The 27,503-nt window shown below is 43.7% G+C and overlaps 1 non-coding gene across 1 annotated transcript; it reads right to left on the minus strand.

Moving 5' to 3' along the window:
* Positions 1-6,058: 6,058 nt before the first annotated feature.
* trnas-uga (transfer RNA serine (anticodon UGA)) lies at positions 6,059-6,140 on the minus strand. Its single transcript has one exon. It is a non-coding gene; the product is annotated as a tRNA-Ser (tRNA).
* Positions 6,141-27,503: the final 21,363 nt, after the last annotated feature.

Genomic DNA, 27,503 nt, shown 5'->3' on the forward strand with positions numbered 1-27,503 from the left:
AATTCATCACGGAAGGCACTGTTCGTTATGCTGACACTTTTTAAAGTTACCCCTGCCTCTAATACACATGGCGATTGTCTTTGGAATCAAAACTATGCTGTTATCACGGTGATTCCACTGTTTGACAGATCTGACACTCAACTACGTCACAAACATGGCGGCCGTTGAGTGCGAAAAGTGTACAGTAACTCCACACTTCAAAAAATGGCCATTTTGCGGGCGTTATCCGGGTAATTTACAGTACACTTTACCGTCGCAATTAGAAATGGAACACCCTGCGTACCCAAAGGGCGGACAGTACGAGTATTGGAACACAGCACGAGGCTGAGGTGGAGATGACTTGGGCTGCAGTGGTGGGTAGAACCAGTTTGTGCTGAGCCTCTGTTTCAGTTGACCTGTGGGCTCATACAAACATTTAGCCACCCACTCCCAATCCCCAGGCTGCAAAACTCGTCTAAACTGACTTGGCAGAAAACTCTGCCAATCAGGAGTAGCTTGAGCCAGAGCTTGAGCAGAGGGCTGCTGGAGGGATGGTGTTGCATCCTGCTGCACTACTGCCTCCCGGTAACATGGTGGAGTTGTGGACCACGGAGGCAAAGTGAGCTGCACAGCAGATTGACTACACGGATGGCACAGTCTACAAGTGGCAAGGAAGAAGGAAGAGGGTTGCTGCAAATCACCGCCCAGTGAGACCGAGAACCAACAGAGACCCAGTCCTCTCCACCGCCAGTGAAAGAGATTCGTCGGATGGTATGAGCGATACTGGCACGTGGCCTTTTTTGGCCAACAACAACTTCCAACGCCAAAAGAAAAAACAAGGCGGGGGACGAGGGGCAAGAAAAGATCCTCCTGCACCAACCCGGTGGTCCCCACGCACCCAGGTGAAGAGACTGTGATAAACATCTCCGACTGCGAGCTTTCTGATGAGGAGAAGGCAGTGCTCCGGAAAGGACTGTCATTCGCTCCCTCTAATCATACTGATATGTTTTCTCTTAAGGTTGACTGCTTTAAGTTTTTCAGAGAGTTACATCTTAAACATTTTTTCTCCAGAGGAACGCTTTATCCAGTAGCAGCACTGTGTGTAGAAACTCAGATCCCAATGTGAACACTATATTAAGAGAAAATACCCCATTCAAGAAGAAATCTAAGTTTATACCTTTCTCCAATCAAAACTCAACCATTGTTACATTTAGCCAACTGGTTGAAAAAGACATAGCGAAATTAAACCGACAATTTACCCCTAAATCAAAAAATATGTCAAGAAGTGAAATTGAAGCGCTGCGTAATTTGGAGACTAGACAGGATATCATTTTACGCGCTGCTGACAAAGGGGGCGCTATTGTCGTGATGAGTTTTGACAACTATAATTGCAGTATATTAAAGTTGCTGGAAAACAAAGAGCATTATCAGCGTTTGGTTTCTAATCCTACAACTACTACGAAAAAGAAAATACATGATTTCGTTGATGAGGCTCATGTAAAAGGTTGGATTACTGAGAAAGAGAAGTCTTTTCTACAAAAAGAGCACCCTTGTTGCCCAGTATTTTATGGGCTTCCAAAGATTCACAAGCGCTTGAATGATCCACCTTTACGCCCTATAGTCTCTAGCATAGGGAGCCTTACAGAACCTTTATCTCAGTTCAGTGTTTCCCATACATTGAGGAAACTATGGCGGCCCGCCATAGTTTAAATATGGCCGCCATAGTTTCCGAAAATGTAAAAAAAAAAAAAATTTTTTTTTTTTTTTACTTTTTTTTTTTTTTTTACGATTTCCGTTTTTGTTAAAAACGATTTGAATTACGATTTCCTTCGCATTTTCCTCCTGGAGTAAATACATCCTATAGACCACAAGTGCTTGAAAGACAGAGGGATCAAAAGCCTAGTCAAGTTGTTGTAGTTAACTTGGATTTGGGAGCAATAAAAAAAACCTTCAGAGAAGGGACAGTTGGGATGAGTTTACTAACACTCCCCAGGCTTTGTTTTACAGTTGGAGGAATTTTGGGAGGAATTTAAAAAATCAGGCCCTGTGACCAGCACCCCTCATGTAGAATGTGTACGCCTATGTGTGTGGGGAAAAAGGCATAGCCTACCCTCTTAGACCCTTTTTGTTTATGCGTTAACAATTTCACAGTAGTCTTAAATTCTTATCTCTGCTCCTATTTTGTTTTATTATTTTTTTCATTACGTAGACCCCTGCATGTGTATTATGTAGCCTTATTTCTCAAAATATAAATGGCTGAAATGTAGGCCTAGGCCTATAGTTTCTCCATGCGCCAATATACTGTACTCATTGTTTTGCCATTTTGCATTTACGCTGCATGAATACACCCCCCCCCCCCCCCCAAAGCCCGCTTGAAAAGACACCCCCCCCCCCAGGACAAAACTCCCGGCTGCCCCCATAGTTTCCAAAATTTACTGTGGGAAACACTGCAGTTTGTTGATTTTTTCCTGAGAAAATTTGCTTTCAGTTGACCTTCTTATCTCGGTGACACTACGGATGTTTTGAATGTACTTAAGGATCTGCAATGCGAATCAAGTGATATGCTGGTCTCACTTGATGTCCAAAGCCTCTATACGTGTATACCACACCACATTGGGATACAAGCCATGTCTCACTACTTAGAAAGACGACCCACTGACATCCTGCCACCTTCAAGTTTTTTACTTAATTTGGTGGAGATTATTTTGACAAATAACTTTTTCAAATATGACGCAAGCTTTTATCTACAGCTGCAAGGAACCGCAATGGGGAGTGCCTTCGCCCCCTCTTACGCGTGTCTAGTCATGGGCTTGTGGGAGGAGAAATTCATACACAATCCGAACCAAAATCCCTTTTATTCTAACATGGTCCTCTACCGGAGATATATTGATGATATCGTCCTGGTTTGGAGAGGCACACCTGCACAATTAGATGCGTTTTTGGCATATGCCAACTCCACCACTAGCTATCTGTCCTTTACAATGGAGTCGGACTTCAAGCAGATTCACTTTCTAGATCTGACCATATTCAAAGATGACAACTGCGTTCTACAGACAACCATTTATCGTAAACCTTTGAGTCGCAATACACTCCTACATGCTGAAAGTAACCATCCCACCCATTTAAAACGCAACATCCCCACGGGCCAATTTCTGCGTCTTCGTAGGAATTGCAGTTCCACCGCGGACTTTAAAGTAAAAGCTGTGGAACTGTCAGAGCGCTTCCAGCAACGCGGCTATCCACAGCCAGACATCGACCAGGCCTACGAAAGGGCAATGCATACAGATCGGTCAACGCTGTTATGCAAATCTACAAAAAAACAAAAAAGCTTTAAAATCGGGTTTTCCACTGGTTATTCCCCAGCAGCTGGACGGGTTAAGAATATTATTCGCAAGCATTGGCATGTACTACAAAGTGATTCTGCTTTAAATGAGTTTTGCTCTGAACCACCGACTTTTACTTTCAGACGCGCCCGCAGCATCCGTGACCGCCTCGTACATTCAGACATGAATACACCATCTCCCACGACCTGGCTTCCTAGTCCACCCACAGGCTTTTATAAATGTGGTAACTGCTCACACTGTTCAAACTCCACAAACTCCAAATACTTTTCCCATCCGCGCACAGGGCAACGATATAAAATCTCGTCGTTTATTACGTGTAGCAGCACACATGTCATTTATCTATTGAAATGCCCATGTGGCCTTGTTTACGTCGGCCAAACGAAACGAGAATTGAAATTGAGAATAGCCGAGCAACCAAACTGCTATTCGCACAAACAACACCACATATGCCATGGCTAGACACTATATGGAAGCCAAACATGGGTCACCGGCCTCACTTAAAGGGACAGTTTGGTCAATTTCAACATGCAGTTGTATTGCTCACGCTACCCTTGACTTGTCAGTACCTGGTGATGCCACATTTTTTGGCTCAGCCCTTTCCGAGATATGAGCAATTCTAATGGGGGCAGCGTTTGTTTACATTTTTAAAAAATGAAACATAGGCCAACTCCAAATATTTTCCCAAAAGGTACTGCTGTTTGCTAGTTGTCTGCTGATGTTTTATAACCTTTTGGATGTTTTTGGGAATAAATAAAAATGTTTTTTTGAAATGTAAACAAAGAGCTGCCCCCATTACAATGACCAGGATCTCGGAAACGGCTGACGAAGAAGAAAAAAAAATCTCAGGCACTGACAAGTCCAGGGTAGTGTGAGCATTACAACTGCATGTTGAAATTGACCAAACTGTCCCTTTAAGTTTTGGGGCATAGAACGTGTTGTCACTCCACCTAGAGGTGGAGATGTGATTAAAAAACTCTTATGCAGAGAAGCTTTTTGGATATATACGCTGAACTCACTCGAACCCTCTGGCCTCAATGAGGAGCTGAGTCTGTCTTGTTTTCTGTAATGTTAGAGCGATATACACCTAAAGTTATGATCCTACCTTTACTGGTGTTAATGGTCTACTCTTAAATCTGGTGGGCTATATGTTTATTTATTTATTTTTCAATTATAGGGCTTTTGGGATTCCTTTCTTGGTTCCTCCCTTTTTCATATGTAATTTTATTTATATTTGCATCTTTATATGTGCATTGTCTTTGTTTTTGTAAATAGTTTATGGGTGTGGGCAACCTGAGTGAGACCTTGGGAGAAGGACCAATAGCCTAATGCCACGGTGCATAGGCCTACACCTGCTGAATCAGGGCCTCAGATAATTAGGCTCTTCTCTCCATTCCACTCATGGACTCTGATGAAGATGGTCTAGTTAGTCATGTTGTGCACTTGAATAAAAAAGACACAAAGAAATACATCTGTGCTGCTACGGTGTTGTCCTTCAAGCGAGCTGCACAGCAGGCCTGTAGTGGTAGAGACAGTAAGAGAGGAGAGGGAGGTACACAAGCATGCAAAAAGAAATGATCTAAGACAGGGATGTCAAACTTAGGCCCGGGGGCCAAATTTGGCCCGTGGAACCATTTTATTTGGCCCCCGAGATCGTTTCAAATGTGTATTACAGTTGGCCCACACACACCATTAATGTATAGCGTAACACAACTTGAACATGGAATTTACTGTGTCACAGGATGTGCAGATACATTTTAACTAACAAATATGATGGGAAAGACTGTATTTTACTACGAGTATGAAGTGCATGCATGCACAATTTTAGTCCATTTGTAAAAATAATTGTTGAGTTCGGCCCGCGACTTCGTTCCAGATTTTGATTTTGGCCCTCAGTCAATTTGAATTTGACATCCCTGATCTAAGAGGTCATGAACTAGTTTAAGTTATGAAGTGTACCATGCTGATGGAGAGGAGCGTTGAGATGGAGTGGGCCGTTGATGTGGAGATGTTGTGGGCTTCACAGTAGTGCTGTAATGATAACAGACAGAGAAGGGCAGGGGGAAACACATGCGTGCAAAAATAAATAATCCAGGCTGAAAAGTTATCTGTCTTTATTACATGGTTATTAAATGGTTAAAGGTGACATATTAAACCCCTTCATTCACCAGTTAGAATTGGTCTATGGGTTACATAGAAAATGCTCATGAAGTTATTTGCATCAAATCATCCAAACCTAGAAGTTTCACCAGCTCCATTTCTTATCAGCGCCAGTCACTTCTACATTGTGTCTTTCTGAGTAAACTGGTGTTAGCCACGCCACGTCTGGGGCGCAGCCAGCGCATCCAGCTAGCTGCCACCATAGAAATACGATAATACGAAGGACGCCTGCCTGCCTGCTACTACCAACTGAAACCGGTTGGAACGCAAGCATTCTGCCATGAACGTCTCAGCAAACTCTGTTCTTCATCATTGACTTTCAACGAGCTGTTTCAACTTACATATGGTGACGCAATGAAGATCAATATAGAACTCGCTGTGAGAAGGAGTCTTCATTGTACTTGGATTAAATGCGACGAAAAGCGCCAACGAGAATTGATCAAGGTTCAGACCAAAACACTTCGACAGCACAACATAACTCGCGAATCCATCTTTTGTTGTCCTCATCAGAATTTGCGGCTGCTTCCAGGCGGAAGCGCCACTTCTTATGTATCTGGGTGGAAGTGGTCAAGAACTTGCGCTGCGAGCAGGGTTCGAACCTACGCGGGGAAACCCCATTGGATTTCAAGTCCAACGCCTTCACCTCTCGGCCATCACAGCTCAATTCATTCCTTCGTACTTGGATAAAATGCAACGAAGGACACGGGGAAAAGGAAAATATATCAGACACTGGCACTTGGTAAGATCAACATAAGTCACTGATCCACCATTTTGCTGTACTCATCAGCATGCACGAATTCTCGACTAGTTAGCTCACGACATGTTCCTGCGTCTCTTCCTCCTTATCTGGGTGGAAGTGGTCAAGAGTTTGCGCTTTCGATTACAAGTCCAACGCCTTAACCTCTCTGCCATCACAGCTCAATTCTTTCCTTCGTACTTGGATAAAATGCAACGAAGGACACGGGGAAACGGACAACATTTCAGACACTGGCACTTCGTAAGATCAACATAAGTCGCTGATCCACCATTTTGCTGTACTCATCAGCATGCACGAATTCGCGACTCGTTAGCTCACGACATGTTCCTTCCAGGCGTAAGCGTCTCTTCCTCCATATCTGGGTGGCAGTGCTCAAGAGCATGCGCTGTGAGCAGGGTTCTAACTTTTACGGCGAGACCCCATTGGATTTCAAGTCCAAAGCCTCAACCGATCGGCCATTTTTTTAATTTATTTTTTATTGAATCATCAATACAGTACATATTTACATCAATTAATCTCTTTCAACAAGAGTTTATTTGACCATAGTTCTTTGAAGAGAATATCCAGCTTGTGTTTAAACTTACTCCTGGTAAAGCTATATGTGCAAATATGCTGTGCAAAAAAGCAGTTGTGCAGGGGACTTCAAAGTCAATAACCACATTAACAAAAAAATAGGCATGATAAAAGAAGTTCCAGTAATTCAAAAAAGATTCATAAATCAACAACAAATTGGCAAGTTCAATGTAAAACCATTCCATTGTCTTTCAATGAAGGGAATCGTAAAAACAAAGATGTCATCAAAATAATCAGATTCTCTCTTGTCGCTAAAATACACATACGTACATTGATTCTATAATTGCTGAAAATTTGGATTTAAATAAGCAACATAGATTCAATTCATTCATTGTATTTGTTCATGGTCCTTCTTGTCCATATTGAGTGTCTTGCCACTGCCATAACAATTTGCAATGCTTGTCTGTTTTTTCTTCCTTTTTGAAACTACCAAATAAAAAAACCTTTTCCCAATTCTCTTCCACATACTGCGTGTCTTCTCCAAAACCCAAAATTACTTTTTTCACCTTTTCTTTAAAGCATTTCAATTTTGGACAGGAAAAAAACAAATGTCTGAGCCCTTCACTGACCCCTCCACACACTTTACATAGGTCATATTTTGCCTAACCCATCTTACAGAGTCTAATTTCATTTAGTACACCCAATTGTGCCCCAATAAAAAAAATCAAAGTTTTCCAAAACTGGACATTTCAGTGTCTGCATTTTTCCAAATGTTGCCTGCTTCCAAACCATCGACCAGTCTTAACCAATAATTATTTGATGCAGGTGCAATAAAAGCCTTCTTTCTGAAATACAAATAAAAATGTCTAAGAACAAGACCTTGTAGCCCCACTCCTTCCTCCTTCATGCTGATTTGCACACCACCATCCTTCTCTCCTGCTTCCCCTCCTGTTGAGTGTATTTTCATCATCCATTCTTCTGGAATGGCATTTAAAATCAGGTCCAGTTCTTTCTTAATGTTCCCCACTGCATAATCATCTTTCACTCTTGTTATTTCATCAATAAAAGCCTCTAGGGGCAAGAGCCCTGGCCTTACTTCATACAGTAGATCTCTGATCTTCCTAAATCCCCCCTTAAACCACACTGTCCAGAAATCTCCTCCCCCAATATTTAAATTTGGGTTGAAAAACAATGGCTGATTTAAAATTGCTTCCGTTCCCACTGGTTCTAAATCCAAAGTTTCCAAAAAGCTACCCCAGGCCCTTAAAGAAGAAATGAAACGAATATTAATTGTTGGAATTTTACAGTTTGTGCTGCATATTGCAAAAGTTCCAAGCTTTGTGATTAAAACAAGTTATTGTGTGTGTAATAATGTATCCGGGAAGTCATGTTAAAACGTGCTCAAAATGAGCAATATTTTGTCCAGTAGTGCGAATTTATTGTCTTGTGCGTGACGTCATAAGGTTGACACAGTCCAACTCCGAACCCACAAAGTTATAGTAATCAATGGCGGCGTCTATGGCTAGTAAATCAAAGCACAGTGGAAAATATTGTGTTCGTGGCGGTCCAAATGGTACAGGTTGCAACAAGTACAAGCTTCACTGAAGGCATCTCTCTGCACAAGTTTCTTTAAGTCAAAATGACTGGAACTGTTGCTGACAAGGAGAAGGCAAACGCTGATCGTGTAGGAGGCATCAGCTTTTGAAGTGACCTAGATCAATGTTGTGCTCCGGGCGTTTTCCACCCCTCCTGTTGTTTACCTTAAAAAATCTGGAGACCGTGGACATGGTTGGAAATACACTCCTAGGCTACCACAAGCAGTGTCTATGGATAGCAGGTGTGCTGACGGATATCTCTAGCTCGAGTGCGACCACGGGTGAGTCTGGCCGACAGCCACTTAGCAGGATAGCAGCATGCTAAAGATGCTATTCCTCTCTGCCATTGTAGCACCCTAGTACTAAGGGTCCTCGGTCAATGCGCTGCGGGTCGAGGTGTTTCGTTACGACTCCATGGCCGTCGGTCGTGGAGTTATTGCTTTATATGCAACGAAATCGCCCCAGCATCCGAGCACGAACATCTGTGTTGTGTAGTTATGACTCTATCCATGGCCGGCGGTCGTGCAGTTCTTGTGTTATGAAACTAAGCACGAACATCTGTGTCAAAATATACCTACCGACTTCCAAATTGATGGGTATAACGCCATTGTTACATTAAAACCATGCTATTGAGCTACTTAAGCATACGTTTTTAAAGTAGCTGATAGTGCAATTTCGCTAGGTTTCAACATGTCAAAGACAGAGTGCAGCAGCCAAAGCATCGTCCCCCCCTTGTCACGTTGCCATAAACAAAAAAACAAGTAGCCTATGCCGCGCTGGTTGATCGATAAGTTGTCGGCATAATAATTGAGATAACGCCATTGTTTAATAAGATTTTAAAGCTGGCTTTCAAAGTGCCACTTCGGTTTCAACCTGTCAAAGACAGCGCGGAATGTCACATGATCTGAGAAACCGGCAGCTGGCTGGCACCCTAACATGCTTCCATATTTTCCAGTTTACCACAACACATACAGTCTACATAATTGTGTCATATGATTGATAATATCTTAATAACAATCAGCGTGTCGCCTTCGTGTAGCCTAGTAGGAGCGCGGTGCTGTTTTGTGCCCGTCGATCCTGTGCCGAATATGGCATATCTTTCCAACCCATATGGCATATGGTGGTGCATCATCAAAGAAAAGTCTACTCGGCTTATTTGTGAGGCTTATATTCAACGTGAGTCTTTGTCACATAATGTTAGAGGTGTGTTCTTTCGACATGTCGATATTTGTATCTTAATGTTGGTTCCTTTATGAGATATGGGTCCTTCAAATGTATGATATTTCCGCAGCCAACCATACTCGCAAAAAGAGGGTGTCAACCGCATGACGTCACGCCCCTGTAAATATTGTCGCACCAAAGGCACGGTTTTAAGTTGCCGTTTCAACAAGTTATGTCCGGAAAAATTATTTAAAGTTGGATTGATGTTTTAGAAATAGGCCCAATATTTAATGTGAATAATAGATGAATATTCGTTTCATTTCTTCTTTAACACCTCTCTGTAAAACTCTGGGACTCCAATGGTCATGTTGTCTTTCCACCCCATCCACAAGGCAGAACACCCCATGTGCAGGTTCTTATTTAAAAAGTGCATCATTGTTGCTTTCCATTCTCTAAACTCCTCACTTAAAAAGTTCTTCACCACCTTAATTTTTAGGGCCTTCATCCTTAGGACAGGGTCCAACAGCCCCAGCCCACCTTCCTCCACTGGTCCAAACAGAATGTCATATTTCACCTTTGATGGCTTGCCATGCCAAATAAAATCCACCCTTGTGCATTTAAGAGTATTTGCAGTGGTTATTGGCAAAGAGACTGACCCAAGGGCTTACCTCAACTTTGACAAAAAGAGTGTATTGAGTACTAAAACTTTTCCCCTAAGCGTCAAGCTCCTTCTTCTCCAAAATGCTAATCTTTGTTTTGTTTTCCCAATTATCTCCTCCCAGTTCTGCTTGGTTGTAACAGTTTCATCTGCTCCTACTCTGATGCCCAGAATTTTCATGCTATAGTGTACCTCTTTGAAAGGCAAAGTCCCTGACAGTCCTCCAACAGTCAGGAACTCTGTTTTGCCCTCATTCATTCGCACTCCTGAGCCTTTACAATAGGTTCCTATCACCTCCATACTTCTTAGGATGCTCTTTTCATCCTTAAGCACAAGAGTTGTGTCATCAGCATACTGGAAGATCTTTGTGTCAGACATAAAAGTGTGTTCCTCTGCTACACTTATCCCTCTGATTCTGCTATCTGCGTTGATCGCCAAGCCAAGTGTCTCAGCGACTAGTGTATACAACAGACAACCCTGTCTGATAGACTGTGTTAAAAGTATAAAATCTGTTAGAAAACCATTAACTTTGACACAACTCTTGGCTTATGAGTATAGGCATCTCAGACACTTAAAAAAATTGTTGCCAAAATTAAAAGTGTTTAGAACATTAAAGAGGAAATAATGTGAGACCTGTCGAAAGCTTTCTGGAAGTCAACGTTGAGAACATAGCCACTCTGTATTTCTATTTTCATGTACCAGATTTTGTCTCTTATGCTATTCACAGTGTCTGAGATATCTCTACCCAGCACAGCATATGCTTGGTTGGTTTCAATGACTGAGGGCAAAACTGTCTTCAGCCTATTTGCCAATACAGCAGGCACGTGCACTCCAATACGGCAGGGGAGGCACGGCCTCACCAGCCAGACCTGAGAATGATGAGCTGCAGTAAATGTGAATAATAGTAACAGTAACAGCTATTGTTTTCGAGCATCTGCACCATAACTACCATTTGAGCAGTATTTAAACAGTTTCACTCATTTTCAATCATTTCCGTGGCCAAAATCATAATATTTGCCCATTTCATGTCAAATTGCTCCGAATACGGTGAAATTGGGGCAACTCTGAACTGGCCTCACCCCGGATTGCGCAATCCCTCGTTAACAAGCTTCAGCGCATGCGCCATTTTGCTCGTTCTGTGAATGCAACCTGGTAATATTGTATTAAACGTTTTTATACACTTAATAGAAGTATGTATGGTGTGCCCTCAATTCCTGATAATGTTCTACTACTTTCTACGTGTGATTATCATTTCTTTACTCTGAACGCTTTGGCATAACGCCCACTGAAATATACAGTGGTGAGGCCAGCAGTAGCCTGGCCGCAGACTCCTTCTGGCATTGAGAGTATTGCTGGCCAGTTACGTCATAGCGAATCTGAAGTTCACAATACAGCCAGTCGGTGTTGTTGGCTAGCTTGTTCACTTTGTCTGCTACAAGTGGATTTCATAACGAAACTAAGAGCATTCTCAAAGTTGGATTTCCAAGAGGAAAATATGTGATAANGAATGGAGGACCGACAGAGCTGAAGGGTTTGCTACTGCAGGTGGTCAGAAGGTTATAACTACCCGATCATTTCAAAGTGAGTTCTACAACAGAAACTATTTTTTGTTTCCCCTGTGTCCCGTTTGCAACCGGCGAGAATGTGTGGAAGACCATTCGCATGGAATTGTACGACTTAACAATTTACTAAGGACTAAGGAGCCTCACGAAACACAAATCCTCGCGGCTACTCATATTCATATTCAATGCCAAATTGCTTTGGACGTTTGGGGCGTCTCGAATAGATGTGGCTTTGGATGGACAGCACCGGCTAAAGTAACGTTAGCATGCGCAACGCCAAAGTGAAGGAAAAGAGCGGCGCATGGACCTGATGTACGAGTTAAAGGTAAGATCAGTGTTTCCTATGTGTGTGAAGCCTGTGTTTGTGAGACCCGTGGGGAGAGAGAGAATCCGCCGTGATTCTCTCTGGTGTGGTGGTAGCTTTTGTGATCTGAACAGGATTCTCATGTGCCCTGTAACTGTTTGTAAAGTTGAGTAGGCTACAGGGTGCCGTTGAGGTAAATCAAATATACCCGTGTAACTACAAGACTCTGATCTAATTCCAAAGTGTAGGCATAACATAAAGGACAGTCCCAAAATATTTGATGACCATATCGAAGCTTGTGTAGTAATCTCTGTTTAAATGTTGACATTCGCTTCCTGCCACACCTTTGTCCCACATCGTTTGCCGTAGCCTCGTACAAGTAGATGTAGGCCTACATTTGCACGAGAATCCGGTGCTTATCACAAAAGCTATCACACCAGTTTGTTCGCCGTGGTGCTCAGCGGTCTATATGACACCATGTTTTGAATCCTGTGTGTGTGTGTGTGTGTGTGTGTGTGTGTGTGTGTGTCTTCCATTGAGCATCCGCCGTGATGTGGTTTATGTGAGACCACTGTTTGAATCCTGTGTGTGTGAGAGCAGTGGGCTGTGAAGGAGCGTACACTCTTCACTACTCTCCCCTCCTCCTCTCCTCTCCTCTCCTCTCTTTACCCATCTCCTCTCCTCTCCTCTCCTCTCCTTTCTCTTCTCTCTTCTCCTCTCCTCTCCTCTCCTTTCTTTTCCCATCTCCTCTCCTCTCCTCTCCCCTCCCCACCTCTCCTCTCCTCTCCTCTTCTCTCCTCTCCACTACTCTCCTCTCCTCTGCTCTGCTCTCCAGCTCTCTCAGCCGTGATGCTGCTGTTTGTCCACATTACTGCTGTGTGGTTTATGTGAGACCACTGTTTGAATCCTGTGTGTGTGTGTGTGTGTGTGTGTGTGTGTGTGTGTGTGTGTGTGTGTGTGTGTGTGTGTGTGTGTGTGTGTGTGTGTGTGTGTGTGTGTGTGTGTGTGTGTGTGTGTGTGTGAGAGAGAGAGAGAGAGAGGGAGAGATCTAATAGCATTTTCTCTACGGAAATGCAGCATGTTTTATTTTGTAGGCCTGCCTTATGTTAAGAAAGCTATGACATATGAAACTTATCGGTAGGCCTATTTGGTAAATTTACTAAAATGTACTTATACTGTAGCTGTAGTATTATATATTTGCCTCACCAGCCATAAAGTTGACCGCACGTCACTGCTTTGCAAAAATCTTATAATCACAATTTAAGAGGCTAATTGGCCTTAAAATTTTCCAAATTTTCCTTATCTCCCTTCTTTTTATAAATTATTTTTATGACCCCCTCAGCCAAGCGTGGACTCAAAACCCCATCCTCCCACACTTCTTCATACACCATTTTAAGAATTGGGATTAAAAGCTCCTTAAAGGCTTTATAAAACTCGCATGGCAAACCATCTAGACCGGGGCTCCTGCCATTTTTCATAGCTTTTAAAGCATTTTCAATCTCCTCATTCGTTATGTCACCATTGCACATTTTCCTGTCTGTCTCATTTACTCTTTTCTTAATGACGCTTAGTAAAAAATCACTTGCGCTGTTATCTATCCCTTGTTCCGTGAAGAGATCTTTATAGAAGGTAAAAACTCTGTTCAAAATACCATCCTTATCAGTAATAGCCTTCTGTAAATCATCTTTTAAGATTTTTATTCCTTCTGCTTTTTGCCTTGTTTTTTCTAGGTCAAAAAAGAATCTTGTGCATCTTTCTCCTTCTATCATGTACATCGCCCTGCTCCTCACCATGGTTCCTTTGCATTTCCCCTCTTCAATAACCTTTAGCTTTTCTTCCAATTCCAAAATGTTATTTGCATTCTCTTGACCAGTTGTTGCAAGAGCTAGTTCTTTTTGCAGTTGTGTCCTGATTGCAAGTTCTCTTAAGTTTTGAGTTTTTCTCATTAGTTTACAGTGTTCCATTGTGTATTTCTTAATGTCAAATTTTAGATTGTCCCACCATAATCCAATGCAGCCCTCATACAGTCCTATTTCGAGCATTTTATCCTTTATGATATGCTCAACTTGAAGTTTATAGCAGTCATCCTTTAAAACTTCAGTATTAAAAGACCATAAACCTGGACCTCGCTCAGCTTCGTCAAAATCTAGGGAAAACTGTATATAACTAGATTGCATTCTCACAGAAAATGCTGGAAGCGGGCTTGCCTTTTGGGGCAGAGATAGTACTATTGAGAAAACAAAGCTAAAAGAAATCTTGGAAAAAATCCATCCACCCAGTCAGAAGTTTTGGGCCAAACAATTCAGCCATCTTGGATTCAGCCATCTTGAAAGTGTTGCAGCTCTGCGTTTTGGGGATATACTAAATGACATACATGGTATTTTAAGTTGGCTAAGGAACACTGCATATGATATAATTTTGAAAATCAACTTGGCTTCGAGCGGGATTCGAACTCACAACCTCCATATCTGTAATCCAGCCCCTTTGCCATTGATATTAAATGACATACAATACATGCAGGGCTCTAAATTAACACACGCCAACCCGCCAAACACGGGTGAAAATTAGTTTTGGCTAGTAGAAAAAAATACCTAGCCGCCAATTTGGCTAGTAGCGCCCGAGTACAGTAAATTATGAACAGTAAACCGCTGCTCTGACGAACGGCGAGATTTCCTACATTACCCATGGACCCTAGCGTCACGAGGTAGCCTCCCACCGTGGGCTTTCCAGTGCAGAGAGCGGCAACTCCATGCTATTGCGCGCGCCAGGATTGAAAACATTTCGGACGACCAGCCTTCTGTCAGCTAAGCTGCGCTCACACCATTCTGACAGGCAGCTCTCCTCCTATGCTCTCGTCGCTTTCGCTACAACCTTTTTTAAGGTCACTACTGCTATTATTACTATATGAACCTTGCTGTAACAGGCTGCATTTTTTTAGCAGCGAGGCCCTGACCGTTTCAATAACAGGACGCAGATTATGCATAGAGCTACTTCTGTTCTGTAGACTATGTTTTGTGTGAGTGATGAGAATGTGTCGGGGGTTAGAGCAAGGTTCTGTGTGTTGGTGAATGCTAGTAGTAATTCTAACCGTAATAATAGTGACGTTAAAAATGAGTGGTTGTGGAACGAAATAGCGACAAGGGCAGAGGAGGAGAGCTGACTCTCAGAGTAGTGTGACCGTAGCTGTCAGTTCAGTTGTCTTCTGAAATGTTCCGAGTCCTGGCGCAACTAAGTTGGATAGCCCACGCCATCGTAAAGACAAAAAAAGCAACCAACGACGAAGCTGTGGAAGTAACAAAGGAAGCGAAGATTCCCGAGATATTATTTACTTTTAGTTAAACTAGGCTTCTTGTCATTTTCTTGCGCGTGGTAGAGAAGAACTCCTCCTCTCTCCCCTCCTTTTCCTCTCATCTCTTCTGTGTGGTTTGGCTGTGTGCTTGCTTGGTTACTGTATGTTAAAGGTCTTTTATGTGAGTGGCTTGTGTGATGTGATTCAGCTGTTTTCAGAGGAATTGAACAAAAACTAATCAAATTGATTAGGCCCAAGTAATGAAAGTAAAAAATAAAGCAGAAGTTAAAAAATAATTAAAAAATATATAGCCTATAATATGCTTATTATGTAGGCATATAGTAGGCTAGCCTATGCAGGCCTATAGTGTATCTGTGTTGTAGAAATAGTTGAACAAAATGACCATAATAATAATAATAAAAAAAAACTAGCCTAATGCATAGTTTATTTTGGCGAGATAAAAAAAATGGCTAGTTGAACTTCTGTTTGGCTGGTAAGAAAAAATGTCCACTAGCCAAATTGGCTGGTGGTGGAAAAAGTTAATTTAGAGCCCTGAATACATGATATTTGAAGTTGGCTAAGGAACACTGCATATGATATCATTTTGAAAATCAACATGGCTTCGACTGGGGTTCGAACCCCCAACCTCCATATCTGTAATTCAGCACATTTGCCATTCATACTAAATGACATACATGGCATTTTAAGCTGGCCAAGGAACGCTGCATATGATATAATTTTGAAAATCAACATGGCTTCGGGTGGGGTTTGAACCCTCAACCTCCATATCTCTAATCCAGCAGCATGCATAACCATTAAGCCAAGCAGCTAGCTGTCATGCACAGTCCAGCAAGACTATATTACATTGCATTGCAGAGCGGAACAATAGACTTCTAGAATGGTTGCTCGCACCTGCTCGTTAAGAATAGAATCTTGAGACAGTGACAGTTGAAATGGAACCCTTCATTGACTGCACCTGTTCTGATTGACTGAGTGACAGTTAGTATTGTGCTGTAAGCAGAGGCCAGAATGAGAATGAGTTTTTTGTCTTTACAAGATCGTTGTAAAAAAACTAAAAGGAGTTGGCACGTGTCCTTTTCACAGATCGGAGTCATGCTTGTGATCTCTCTAACAGTCTTTGAATGAAGTTTATAGGTTAAATGGTTCAGGCACAAATGGACCTCCGTGTGGGACATGCGCTGATCTCTTGAAAAATGCACTTTTGGAAAGACTGGGATTCTCCATAGACCCAGGCCTGTTTTTTTTACAAACCTGCCATTTAAAAAGTATTGGGAGTTGGGATATGAAACTTTGACAATTTGGAGACATCCCATAGAGCTCGCTAACAACGCGTCAACTAAACTTCTAGGTGAAAGTGTTGATGTTTTATGACCGAAAAAGCCTCCTACACTCTAATCTCTAGAGTGACGGAACTTTGGTTCATGAAGGTTCCACCATTGTTTTCAATGAGGATCTCCAAGCCGAGCCGGTCGTTTTAGTGTTTGAACGGTGTCTCTATCTCGAAAGGCCTAGGAGGAGATCCATTTTCTATTTTACTGCCCGACACAAGAGAACCAATAATAAAATAAACAGGACTTAGAGATTACTAATAATCGGGCCTTGCTCTGCAAGGGCCATGCTCTGCATGGTCCTTGCTCCGCAAGCCCGCTTAAATTATGGTCACTGAATGTACAGGGCTTATATTGTATCTTTGGGAGTGACAAAACAGGTTCCTGTTGAAAATGGTGGAGGCGAAAATGGAGATGAAAGTGGATTAAAAGCAAACACCAATGAAAAGGTATGTGGACTGATGGACCAGAAAGTAAACGCGGGGTAAACAGAAGGCCTGCAGCAGCGGCCCTCTCTGCTACATCCGGGCTTACGTTGGTGTCAGCCTCTGAGCCCGCTGGAGAAAGCGCCCCCGGTCTTTCTGGCTGTGCACACGGTATGTCCATGTCATCCGCCGTATCATCACCTGATTGCAGATCGTCAGAGTCGCTCTCTCCTGGGCATGATTCCACCACTGGCATCTGGTCTGCAGTCTCCATTGCCGTCTCTTCCTCCTCTTGCTCTGGCCCCTTTTCGTCCTCCGTGTGCAGGCAGTTGCATCGCAGCATTGCTTTCTTGCAGTCAGAACACTTTGTTGCTGTGCATTCCCTTGCATAGTGCCCTTGTTCTAGGCACTCTCTGCACGTGAAATCTGGGCATTCTCTGAGGACGTGTTCATACATTGTCTACAGATTTTCACCTGCCCGTCATGAATTACTCTACAGTACTGAGGGCCGTCTTCTGTATCAAATCTTGCGCTGTATGGCAAGGACGCCACTTCCTTTGGGAACCACACCTTCAGGAAGCGGGTGCCATCTGCCACTGATGTACTGGGGTAGTATCTCCTCTTCAGAGGGAGCATGGGTGTCACTCCCCAATTCAACAGCTTCTGAAAGATGGTCTCGTCAAGCAAGTCAGGAGGCAGATGCAGAAACGAAACCAAGACTTCCGTCCGCTGTAGCCTCTTTACACCAATCGGAGTGTCACAGAAGTGTAAGCCTTCCTCCATCGCCTCACATGAACTCTCTGAATTCATTGTAGCCTCAAACTGTTTATTTTGTCTTGGTTTCAGTGCCAACAAGTCCCCATGTCCAACAACTGACTCAATTAGGTTAATCAGTTCATAAGCACTTAATCCAATCACTTTGTCAGTTTCCAGCAATACAGTCCACTCACGTTTGTAGGTCTTTGATTTCGCTTTATCTCCCCCGCTTTGTTTATTCCTCTCATCTTGTGTTCTCCTGTTTTCAAACTCGGTGTCTTTGTCTTTGTCTTTGTCTTTGTCTTTGTCTTCCAAAACATCAGTCTCTGTTGTTAGTTCTTTACTCACAAGTTGTTCAGCTGTCATGGACTTCTCTTGTCCTTCCTTGTCTTTGTTACTTTCCATTTCTTTAATGATCTGCAAACATTCCGAGGTCGCCACCGTTTTTTCAGAAATATCCGTGGAGTTCAGATTCCTTAGTCTTGATGCTGGGTGAAGAAGTCGTTTGCCATGTGGTCCGTTCATTTTCTCACTGCAGCAACAGTGCTAACCCAGCAGCAAAAAAACTGCTGGGTTTGCTGGTAACTCAAGATAGGTTAACTTGAATTTCTTCTACTGCTCTTCAAAAAGAAAGATTGTAACAAAGAAATCTTTCAAACAAACAGGGAGCCTTTCTCCCTGATCTGCAGCCTGTCACTTCCTGGTCTTCTTCATGGCCTTCATAGTGACTGTGGCGTGCCAGCAGATTGCCCAAGCAGGTCTTGAAGGGGGAACAGCCCGGCCGTCTTCTTCAAGGTGCTGGATCCCGTCACTGCACAGCAACGGTCCACCTCCCTCATCTGTGTATGTGGCCAGTTGGTCTGTTGTGGTGCTTGGAAAGGTGACTCCATCTCTTGCCACAAGGTGTAGCCCTGGGGAGCCATCTTCTCTCTCTGGCACATTGACTGTACCGGCCAATAAGATTTCCTCCCACTTTGCTTTTCCCAAGGCTTGACCATGGGGGATCTTCTTTGCTGCCTTCCATACTGATGAAAGGGACTTCCCCAGTCTGGTTAGGCTGCTGCATTTCTGAGTTGCTACTAGGTCTAGGACCAGAGCCCCAGCAGGTCTGGGCAGATCTGCATGGCTTGGGACTGGTTCCGGGTTGGGTTTTCTCCTCACTCCAGTTCGGGTGAGAGCGGGGAGTTGAAAGAGGAGCTCTCGGCAGGTGGTTGGATTAAGTGCCCGGGCCTTAACTTCACCTTTTGAGATGTTGACTCCCAGCCTTACTTCCTTTTTTCTCCTCTTTTTGGAGAGATTGACAGCCACCATCAAGTGAGTTTTTTCTGGTTCTGGATCATGCCCAAGAAGTAGGGATTTGTTCTCCTCGGACAGTTGATTCGGCAGGGCCATCACTGAAGGGGGCTCCTGGGGGTCATCTGGCTCTGACCTCCCACTTTGGCCTGAGTAGGACCATGGCTCCGTGGAGAATGCCCCGGCTTCCAGGACATGCTCAACATTTGCTGGTGGAGTCACAGAGTGACTATTTGGTGCAGTCGGGTGGCTGGTAATCACACAGGGGCCCATTCCAGCTTGCCAGTTTCGCAACAGCTCTTCGCTTGACCCTCTTGTGGACTTGTGCTTTGTCGGCCGCCTTCCAGTTTGGCTCCTTTGCCGACTGTTTCTTTTTCCATGGGAGTGTTGCTTCCACAGCGCTCATGGTTTTTCGCAATGTTGCTGTATCTTGAATCCAGGTCCTGATGCCGACTCGACTGACGGAAGACGTTGTGGCTTGGCCATGTTGAGGCGGCTCCACTGAACTATGGATTATTTCTTTGTACCCCACAGCTGTTGTACGCATGGATGTCCAAGCCCAAGGTGAGTTCTGGAGCCATGGGCCATGACCTTGGCCTCCTCCAAGAGGTCTGGGTGAGAGCCGCCGACCGTTTTCCCGAGAGGCCCATCACACAGGACAAGGTCCCCGACGGAGCACACTTTTTGTGGGACAAGTTGGCCTTCTTTGTGGCTGATGAGCAGCTCTATTTTGGCAGGGCGGACTAGTTCATGGGGAGGGACGTCAGGGAATAGTTTCTGCAGAGTCTTGGGTGGCACATGACGACTCACCTCCGCAATGCTGTCCAGCCCGTAGCACACAAGCTGGTGGGATCGGAGGGTTCCCTTTGAAGTTGCGACACGGATCTTCAGGAGGTATCGCTTAGTCTCCACTTAGTCTCGCTCGCATCCCACTTACTCCATGGACTATGAGTGTCACGTCCTCACTCCTCAAATTCAGCTCATTGGCAGCCTTGTGAGTGATGTAGTTCGTGTCAGATGCCAAGTCTATTAAAGTTCCAGTCTTTTGCCCGGCATTTGCGATTACTTCCAAGATCATCATAATGACTGGAAACTCTTCAATGCCGTTTTCCGCCAGCAGACTCCTTTCTGGCACGGCTGAACTGAATGTTTTGGCGACAGAGTTGCAGAATACATTTCGACACTTCAGTGCAAGGTCGGGGGGCAGGCTTGTCAGGAACTCTTCCTGGGCTTCAGTGGCCTTTTTCCTTTCAACTCTTGTTGGGCTGGGACTTGGTCTTTGTGACCTGGCACCTTGGCTTCCAATCTTGGGACACAGGTAGAAGTGGTGACTTGGGCCTTGAGCATTCTTGCACCCCTCGTTCTTGCAGAGAAAAGTGGTCTTGCACTCTGCATACTCATCATGGACATCGAGACACCTCCCACATGCGTTGATCCTCTCCATTGCCTCCTTCCTCTCGGGTATTTCGAGAGTTTTGAATTTCTTGCAGTAGTAGAGCTTCAGTCTGTGGCCCCTCTCTCCACAGACTACACAGGATGATTGGGAGCTTTGGGAGTTGGTGGCCCTTGTGCGCGCATGTTTTTGTGGGACTGTTGCCTCACTCCCGCTGGGGTCATTGTCCCTAAGCTGGTCCAGCTGTTCATAGATCCTCCATCCTTCCTGGCTTCTCAGGAATTTGAGGAGTAGGTCGAACCTGTCTTCCGGGGAGATGTGTTCACCATCTTCCTTTTCTGACAAGTGGACCAGCCACTCTTTCTTTAGGCCCTCTGGCAGTGTGGGTTTTTTTTCACCCCAGTGGAATTAAAATAAACGCTGCAGACCTAGTCTGACGCGACAGTGGGCATCACACCAGTCAAAAAACTGTTTTATCTCTGAGTGGTATGATGCTGTATCCAGATCTTTGTATAGTAGCCCCAGGATTGCAGTGTCATCTGAGAATTTGACAATGTAGTTGTGTGTGTGTGTGTGCTCACGCACTCATTTGTGTAAATGGTGAAGAGAACGGGAGAACTTACACAACCTTGGGGCGCCCCTGTGCTTATGCACTTAGTTTGTGAGGTTGCATTGTTAACTCTGATTCCAGAAACCCATTACGGGGATGTGGCCTGGCCAGTCAATCATTTTTGAGCCAGCCAATCATTATTGAGCACTGTCACGGATGAAAAGATGAGGACCCAGTTGCGTCACGTTTCGTGCTTTTATTTTAAGGTTTTTGGGGAATTGTGAGTGATGGAGTCCGGGTGCCCAGGGACCTGTGTGTGTGTGTCCCCCAGTGGCAGAGACGCGTCCTTTGGAGCTGGTGATGGAGGTGCCAGAAGTCCTGGGGGGGAACACACACACAACAGGCAAATTAAAAGACAGAAGTACCATTCAGGGAAATTTCGGAAAGCGTAGTCAAAAGGCAGAAGGCAGATCAGGTTTACCGGGGCAGGAGAGCAGAGGATGTCAGACAGGTCCAGGTCAAGATCGGGAAGTCAGACAGAACAGGTTCGGGTTCAGGTATGGGTCGGGATCAGGTGCAGGATAACGGAGGAGGTCAGGAACGCAGACAAACCGGAACAGAGAGACAGATACACAGGAACACAGGAGCCAGGTAGGCAGACGATCCGACAAGGACAAACACAAAGACAGGACTAGATATACACAGAGGAATCAAGAGGGAGATAGGATACAGCTGGGAGGTTAACGAGAGACAATGAGTCGAGACAGGTGGAGACGATCAGACAGAGCAAAGACAGAACAGAGAGTAGAGTGGCAGATGATAGAAAGTAATTAAGGTAGTTAACCGGTAGAGAGAATCAGGTAGACAGAGATAACCAGATAGACAGACACACATAACGACAGACAGAGACAGGACAGACAGACAGAGAAAACGAGAACGAGAACAAGGCAGGCAGACAGAGAGAGCAAGGCAGACGGGCAGAGAGAGCAAGAGAGAGAGAGAGAGAGAGAAGGCAGAGAGAGCAACAGAGAGAGTACCAGGGAGAGAGACAGAAAACGAGAGTGAAGTTCATTCAGTGAGCTTCACAGATGGCTCATGACAGAGCACATTCCACAAACCTTGTCCCAAATACCATAACCCGAGTCCGGGGGGCGTGGCCGAGGATTCCAGGGATGTGATTGGAGAAAGCATTCCACAACTTATGTCCATATTCCAGATACCCCTTCCAGGGGTGTGGCACGGCCAGCCAATCATTATTGAGCACATTCCACAAACCCTGTTCCAAATACCATAACCTGGGTCCGGGGGTGTGGCCAAATGGTCCAGGGGCGTGTTTAACAACATTCCAAAAAGTCATCCCCAATACCACAATCCCTGTCTGGGCCCTCTCAAGGGCACCAACCCCATGGTCAAAAGGGGTGAATTGTAAGGCCTATGCTAAGCTAAAGTGATGACGGAATCCCTCTCTAGATTCCGGAACTCCAGTTCCGGCATTCAGTTCTAATGAATGGATGTCACCCAATGTCGGACAAAACATCCTGTCCTACTCCTAATCAATTTGTTGAAAAAAGGTTCGCACACTTCTTTGGATTTTTCTTCTTTAAGTTATTTTTTCTTCTTTTTATTTATTCATTCATTGGCAATGATGTTTCGACCTCTCGGCCTTCCTCAGATTCACCACTGAATCTCCTACTCCTAATCAAACCTTGTTTTATGAATTTAAGTCACTTTGAAAAAAGGTGTCAACTTAGTATAATGTAATGTAATATCTAACTTGCTACTGTTCCTTGACCGATGTGGGCTTGCTCAAGGGCATGGATCCGGCCATGGATGGCATGGTATTAAAACATGCACCCTTTCCAATTATAAGACCTCATGGGCCATGGCTACCCAAATGTAATAACAAAAAAAAGAAATTATGACAAACGCCATCTGGTGAATTCAGGTCACTTTTGCTACCCAGTGTTCAAGTCAGGGTAAAAGCAGGTAAGGACAAAATATCAATTTCTGTGACCCTGTCCGTGGTCCTGACATGAGAATTTCGGGGGTACGATGTGAACTGTTTGCTTTCCTCATCACAAGACTGGAAATGAATGTAAGTAAATAGCAAAAGATAACTGAAAATAGGACACTCATCATAAAATATGACTCCAACGAAACACAAATAGTCACTCACTGAAGAACTTCAACCACTGACCGCTTTAGTTGTTGTGCATTGTACACCTTTTCATGCAGATGGTCACTGGTGATCCCACTCACTATTTGCTGAACAAACTGAACTAGTTTAGTTAAGTGTGGTTTACTGGTTTATTTGACAGCATCAAAGTCATCAAAGTAGTGACAACAGTACATGTAGAAGAATGTTGTTTCACAATTTGTTGTCAACTGGCTGTCATTTCTCCACTGAAAGTAAAAGAATGAACGTGTTTGTGGTCTGGTGTTCTTTCTTGGCCACAAGCTACATGTCGAAGACGACACACCAACCACTTCCTTTGTAGACCTCATCAGCAGCTCTGATAGAAGTGCAGAGGACACATGCTATACATCAAAAATAAAGCATTTGGCTGGTCGCCAGAGGTGGTGTAAGTATAAACTCATCAATAGCTATACAAATGGAACAAGAGCTCATGTAAATTGTCAAAAAAGGAGTCCAAGGCACGATTCTTGTGCAAAAATATTTTAAAAGCCTTTATTGAAACATGGCTATTAAGTTTGAAAACATGAGGGCAGAGACCCACGCGTAGTGGCGCAAGCCTTCTTCAGGCTCGTGTAAATTATTTGAAACCTATGCACCCAGACGATCCCCTTTAGAGACAACCAACTGACACATCCCTAGGTAGCAGGCCGGTGGCTATTGATTCATTAGCTTTACACCTATGGCCTGGGTGGCTCTGGGCAGGTTGCCAGACCTGACTCCTTCCCTTCGCACACTTCACCCTGTTTGTAGTGGTAAATGAGCACCTTAGTGTATGCTGTGATCACCTATTTGCATTATCTGTGCTTTGTGTGTGTGAGTAACTAGCTGTGTGTGTGTGTGTGTGTGTGTGTGTGTGTGTGTGTGTGTGTGTGTGTGTGTGTGTGTGTGTGTGTGTGTGTGTGTGTGTGTGTGTGTGTGTGTGTGTGTGTGTGTGTGTGTGTGTGTGTGTTGTTGTGTTATGTTGCTGGAAGAGAACTGCACTCCTCCAGCACAAGTCGCCTGGCTTTGCCATCCGTTTGCTCTAGGTACTCCCAGTCAAGACTATTCTCTGCTGTTTTACCCAAGTGGTGGAACGGTCTCCCAGAGGCAGCAAGACTAAGCACATCTCTTGCAGCCTTCAAGAAGCAAGTAAAGACTCTCCTCTTTCGTGACTATATACTAGGTTAATGTTTGAGCTGCCCTAGCCCCAGGCCAGATTCTTGACATGATGTGTAGGCAAGGGATTCTTAACCATAGGGTCGCGGCCCAAAGCTGGGTCGTGCTCAGAAACTTAAGGGTCGCAGAAAAGTTTCATCCTCGCACCGCAGGGCCGCGATGGGCCGTGCAACTGCATGCATTATCGATTAAAGATGCTGAAGACAGCGTACGCCTTTTTACTCTAGCACAGTTCTGCTTAAATGACCACGCACCGCTGGTTTAGTAGGCTAGTGAAAGACGTCAAAGGCGGCAATACACGCAGTACACAATGGAGAATGAGAAATTACCAACCAGCGCGAAGTCTAAATTGCAAGTGTAAGTTACAAAATAGGCTAACATAAGCGATTGAAACGTTACTCAAACGGATTCTGTTTACTGACAAAGCAAAATCGTTATACTTGTGTCCCCCAAAATACATTTATTTAATGAAATTTGTGTGATTTTGCGCAACAAAGCTTTCCGTTTTTGACTGGCTGCCAGAAGTTTCTGTTCTCGCGTCGCATCTGCACATCAGTAAAAGCGTCTTGAATAAACCCTCAACAGATTCATCACAAATCGCAAACAGAGCTGTTACAAATGTCAAATGTATAAATGGCTCTGGCCTGATGCACTGTGAGAGGATTGTTTATCAATGAATATAGAAGAGTGAGCTCATTTAATACAGGTGTTCCATTAGCCTACAAAATGCATTAATAGTCCTATTTTTTATTCTAAGCTATTTTTTTAAAGAGGATTTAATTGTTTTTTTCAGACATACACACAACAAATTAGAGAGAGAGAGAGAGAGAGAGAGAGAGAGAGAGAGAGAGAGAGAGAGAGAGAGGCCCTATAGGCCCTTATATTATTTTTTATTCATGTTACACCATATAATGTGTGTGGGCATGGGCAATACGCTGCACAGAAAACAGGGCCTCAACGTCAAAAAGGTTAAGAATCCCAGGTGTAGGCTATGTATGTGTGTGTACTCTACTTTACAAAAAAAACCCTTATTATTTGCATCTGCACTTGTTGTTCTGTATATTTCCTGTGCACTTTGTATCTGCTAGTGGTGCTGGCTATGATTATGTCCTTGTTTGTTGCTCACTTTGGTTATAAAGCCTTCCAAATGCAATGTAATGTAATGTAATGATGTGTGTATAGGCAACAGAAACCCAGAGCACATGTTGTGAGTCTGCCTCACCATTCCAGGACAGTTAACCAACCACTGGAGCTGCTCTAGTCTAGCCCTATTGCTAGTTGTTGTTATCTTGGGTGGCAGCCCCTTACTTGACCCCTTGTGAGCCATATACATTTCTTTATTTTATTTAGCAGTCACCTCTGACTTTCTGTGTTTTGGTTATCCAATAAATTAAGCTAATCTTTATCCTGATTTTATTGTTTATTATTTTTCAATAAATATTAACATTTGATTTGACTGGAACCTCACGTCTCTGCCTTTTTTTCACTCACTTGCCTGCGTGTGGGAACGCTCTAGTCTAAAACCTGGTCTGAGAACTATTGGTGTACAAGTAGATCTCGTGGTGCAAAGCCACCAGTGGCGTAGTCTAAAAAAACACATTAGCCAAGAGCCTGCAATGCACCCTCTGGGTCACACATGCATCCACCACTGATAATTTCTACCCTCTGCATGCCTTTTTCTCTGCCACACGGTTTCCACAGCCCACCTCATATGTGCTTGAGGTGATACTATTTTGAGGAGATGCTATTTTGCTGCTGTCTGAAATGTAGCGTGAGAATAGACAGCAGAGTTTTCACGCTATCATTCAGAAGATGGCGGGCCGTGGGTACTTTCCTGCTCGTAGTCTGGTTCTTGGTGCGTATTGCCTTTTTGTGTATTATCTTTTACATACGATGTAGGCCTACTTGTTTTCTGCGCACACTCACTCGAAACATTTCAATTCTGTAAAATTCTGTCTTAAAGGCATTGCGTCTTTGTGATCTGTAGGCATGCAAAACTCCTGTCATAGAGTGTGTAGCCTATATGAGTAAGCTCAACATAGTTTGACCAGCTGGCGGCTAACTGGTCTCATAGGACTGGTCTCATAGGACTCAATGTTAACTGCTAGCTTGGAGGTAATATTTGCACTGCCATACCCAGAGAACGGTTGAACGTATAGGAGAATGGTAAAACCCTATTATTTAACTCAAGGGGAGGTGTAAAATAAGCTTATTTCCAAAAATGAGACAGTATCACTTTAAGTACACATTCAGATTATATGAAATAAGAAGGAGATGCTAATAATTGAAGTAGCCTTGACCACATCATGAAGTTTGTGTAGAGAGAAGTGACTTGTAACTTGTAAGGCAAATGCCATTCCATGTGTTTGTGTTGCAGTGATGTACATGTGCTCATACTCTGGACACGCTGCAGGTGAGATTTGTGTTACTCAATTATGTTAGCATCCAGAAATAACAGGCAAATGCCATCATGGAATGGACGTTCTGGTAACAATGATAAAACACATAGCCAATTCTGTTTTGACCCTAAAATCTTTGAATGACATTTTCACATTGCTCAGACTACCGCCATCTGAAGTAATAAGGGTAGTATTTCTAGTTGTTGTTTGGGTTAAAGTCTTAGTATTTGAGGAAAGTGTGCAAGGGAATTTCATTCTCGTCCAGCGTTACCGGTAAAAGATGGACTGATGATGTGATGTTAAATGAAAAAAATGCCTGCACACTTAGGTTCTCTTTGTGTTCTTTCTTTGTGTAATTTTATTCGACCCACAAGGTCATTTTAAATGTGAAACATACACTACACTGTTAAATAATGGAATTTGGTGTGTCACAGGAATATGAGTGGGCCCAGGCCAATGAAACAGATCACACTCATATGCAAAACAATATGTGCTGGCACATTTGAACTACTATATATGATCGGATAGAGTTTGTTTGAAAACGATGAGTGTTAAGTGCATACACACACAATTTCAGTCCATTTATGTATATACTGTATATTCAGTTTGGCCCACGACTTTGTTCCAGATTTTGATTTTGACCCTTAGTCAATTTGAGTTTGACACC

Source organism: Engraulis encrasicolus, chromosome 21 (assembly GCF_034702125.1).
Source record: "Engraulis encrasicolus isolate BLACKSEA-1 chromosome 21, IST_EnEncr_1.0, whole genome shotgun sequence".
NCBI classification, from domain to species: domain Eukaryota; kingdom Metazoa; phylum Chordata; class Actinopteri; order Clupeiformes; family Engraulidae; genus Engraulis; species Engraulis encrasicolus.